Genomic DNA, 4,009 nt, shown 5'->3' on the forward strand with positions numbered 1-4,009 from the left:
TGGCTTCTCGATGAGCTCTCCTAAGTGGTCCCAGTTCTTATAACAATGTCATCCTAATGAGCTGTGCAAAACATGGTCTGTTTTGTTCTGGGGGCTTCATGCGCAGCAATTTTGCCTCCAGTCCACGTGGGTCTGCACCCCGTGATTTTTATGTTGAGTTTCAGGTTCATGGGGAAAGGAAAAATAGAAAAAGCACTGTTTAATAGGGGTTTATGGGAGTTCCATAAACTCGCCCATATTCTCTCTAAAGATGTGTGAATCTTAGTTAACCTTTTATGAAAAGTTTTGTATTTGTAAAGAAACTCAAAAGGGGCACATTGTGTAGTTTATGACTTCATTGTGAACATTTTTTACAGCTGTAATCCTTCCTTCTGAATGTTCTGTTATGGCTGCTGCTCTTGCTGTATGGCAAAGGTAACAAAATGGTTCCTCTTATAAACCCCTATTTGCAGACGGCTTGTGAAACATGCAGCTTTGCAGATGAATTGTTCTATATCTTGGATTGTGGCCACATATGCATTTTTTTGGAAGGCTTGAGCAAAATTGGTTCAATCACTTGTATGAGAGTCGGGAGGAAAACCCAAGTCCAGCCTTTAGAGCAAGGTTGGAAAACTACTTTTACAAGGAAGTATTTTATACTCTAAAAGAAGTGCCTGAATATGTTTTAGAGGGGTTATTTTTGGTTAAATTATAAGCCAAATCCAGGCAAACCTGGAAAATGCACCTGTGGAGTGAGAGTGAGCAGAAAAGCTCCAGTTCTTTCTGGATATTTTCCTAATCTTTAATAAAGCTATGACTTGGTGAAGGAGGTGCTCCTCATGTTACATCCTTCAGCAAAATAATCCATTACTTAAGAAAGGTGCAGGGAGTAATAAACATAGGGTAGCTTTTTTTGGGGTCAAAACATGAAGGACTGTCAAAGCCAAAGCTTTTCAAATGTTTCTGAGTCAAAGCAGAGTCCAACTGGAAAAGTTTCAATCAAAGGAAGAAGTGCATATGGAGGAAAACAGATGAGATCCCTCTTGCTCCTGCCTCGTTCTGGGCATGCATTTATATTATACAAAAGCTCCAATTCCAATCCTTTTTTCTAAAGAATTTGTGTTTGTTATTATAACAAGTAGAGAAGCTGCAACAGAAGCAACCAAAATTTGGTGTGAGCATAGTGAATTCCTTGAAGTTGATCAGCTTGTTTCTAGAAGAGCAGTGGTGGCCTGCATCAGAAGCCTTTTCAGTAACAGCCTCCAGCAAGACTGGAAAGATCATAATAAGGAAAAACACTTTTTTTGAAGCTGGTTTTCTGGGGAGTTCAGAAGTACTGCTTAGGTTGTGGTACTGCTCTTTCTTCACTTTATATCTAGAAAAAGCATTGGTGATGGGGAGTTGATCTGGTTTTTTCCAGACTATGCTTTCATTTGTGTTTTATTGTGGTTCTTTGGCTGATTTATCTCAAGGACTATGAATGTAACAGTTTGTTGAATAGCTTAGCAACCATCCTCATTTCAAAAACTCATGAAAACATTAGTTGTCATACAAAGTACGTTGGGTTCTTCTGCCCGGTAAAACTCATCTAGATGAAATCCAAAACTTTTAAAGTTTGATTAGTAACTTATGACCTGATAATAAAACTTTGTTAGCAGAATGATGGATGTGGAAAAAAAGTATTTTCATTAGGACACTATTCTGATAATTTTTATATGATTTTTAAAAATGTCTCTATTGTTTTTAAAAACAGAGGAAGAGAATTAAGGTTTTGCTGTTCCAATTCATGTAAAAGTGGTTAAGTTAAGGAGCTGGTGGAGCTTGTAGTGTTTTCTGCTGGCCTTTCCAGGGAGTTTTGCAAGGATGTCTTGTATGAAGTGAGGAGGAAGCAGCTTCCTGGTCTTGTGCTGTAAAATCCTGAGCCATTAATATTCTCAGCCTTCTGGTAACTAGCAATAGAAAGGTTTTAGTCTTAAATCAGTTCCACTGGAGCAGTTCTTGTTTATGTTGTGGCGATGTTAGAATGTATTATATACGTCTCCGTTTAAAGGATGGGATAAATGACTTCAGCTTGGCCCACAAATATAAACCATCCTTATTAGAGAGCAGCCCTGTAAAACAGGAATGCACACCTCATCGTAGGTCAAAGCATTTGTAAGGAATGTGTCCAAGACAGACACCTGCAGAAAATTAAAGCATTTGCTCCCCCTATACACAAAAATTTCAAGAGGTAATTACCTTCAGTGTGAAACATAATACGGCTCCCATTAGATGGAACACATGGAGTGAAAATTGAATGGATGTCTTGTCGGGAGCGCTTCTGGGAATCAATAGGGCTGTTGAAAGCAGTGATAGGGGTGTTTGCTTTGCCTTTGTGTGCCGCTATCCCTAGCCTTATCTTTGGGGGTTTGTGATGAGTCTGTTGTCACTCGGCTCAGCGGGCAGACAGGGACTTCCTCCATCGCGCTGTCTCCTGCCAGCTGCTTGCTTTGTGCCGAGCTGGCTGCTGCCTTTGGGGGCTCCCGGCTCTCCTGTCAGCCCTGCCGACTCCTCTGCTGTCCCTTGTCGCTCTCCGTGCCAAGGGCTGGCGGGGAAGGCGCTGCTTTGCTGTGCCTGCGAGGACGGCAGTGAGAGAGCGGGGCTGCTGCGCTCAGCATCTCACTTTGTTGAGCCGCCTTTTATCCTCCGGGGAACTTCCTCGGAGGAGACGGAGCTGAAAGTTAAGACTTCATGCTTTGTTCTGGCAGCTGAGCCGCAAATATCCAGTTTCCTCTCTCATTGTTTGACGTTTTGTTTATGTCTCTGTTACAGAAATAGAGCGAGCGGTCTTTTGTGTGCAGGTTTTCTGCTCCCTCCAACTACTGAATGACAATCAGGTTCGGTTCGAAGTGTGCGCTGCTATTTCCTCCCTTCTTGCTAGTTCTGGAGATCGCTGCCAAGCGGGAATTGTGTGCCTGCCCAGCCGCAGTGACTGCTCACGGCAGGTTTTGTAGCTATTCAGCTCCATCTGACGGCTGTCAGGTCAACAAGGTGTGAGATGTGCTGGCAGCCTTCGGCACTGGCAGAGCCCTCGCTTGTGCGTGAAGAGGCAGATGGTGCCTTGGCTGATGGCACTGCACGAAAGGGGTGTCCTGCCATGCAGCCTCCTGGGCCACCTTGGCTCTGCTCCGGAGCTGTTCACTGCAATCGCTTGGACTCCTGCTTGGTTTGCATGTTAGAACCTGTTGAAACATGAATAGAAATCTCTAGCCTGCAGCGGTGACCATAAGTTTGCCCGTGTGCTTCAAGTTCCAGTGACATTGTGAAAGGTTTGTCTGCTGACTCATAGATGTTTTCAGAAGCTCTGCTGTGGAGCTGTCAGTTTGCAGCCCTGTCAGGTTGGATTCCAGTTGTCCCCAAGCCTCCCGAGAGGGAGACTACAATTTCAGGTGTCACAGAAATACCTCAGGTTCTGTCCCTCAGGCAGAGGAATAAGCCCCTATGGTTTAGTGGCATATGCTGGTTGTGTTTGGGATGGGTGAAATTCAGGATCCATCCAAGCCTTTGGCTACCTACGAAGGAAAGTAACAACTCAGGGATGCTTTTTTGCTTTTCCCCTGTGACATATATTATGATTAGTCTCAAGGGATGGGGAGGAGGTGGGAGTCCTCATGTACAGTGCTTTATGCTTTTTTGGGCCAGACTTATGGCAAGCTATGATCTCTCCTTTGGCCCGCATTAAACATTGGTGTAGTCAAAATGCCTGCTTCTGTCAGTGCTGGCATCAGTCAACAAAATACATGCAGTGCTTTGCACGGCTCCAAAATACATTTCTTGTTCCACTGATAGCAGTGATGCTGGGTAATTTCCAGGGTAGAGTTGCATTTAATAACATCTAGGTAAAACCTGGTTCATTTGGGAGGAAAAAAATGGTTTTGCCAAACCAGACGAAAGAGCTAAGCTATGTAACTGTGAAGCTGGATGCTGGCTTTTTTTGGTGTGCTGTTCTCACTGGTAAGCCCCAGTTTATGCCCACTGTGTACACAGGGAA

This window comes from Sylvia atricapilla, chromosome 4, assembly GCF_009819655.1.
Source record: "Sylvia atricapilla isolate bSylAtr1 chromosome 4, bSylAtr1.pri, whole genome shotgun sequence".
Taxonomy (NCBI): Eukaryota; Metazoa; Chordata; class Aves; order Passeriformes; family Sylviidae; genus Sylvia; species Sylvia atricapilla.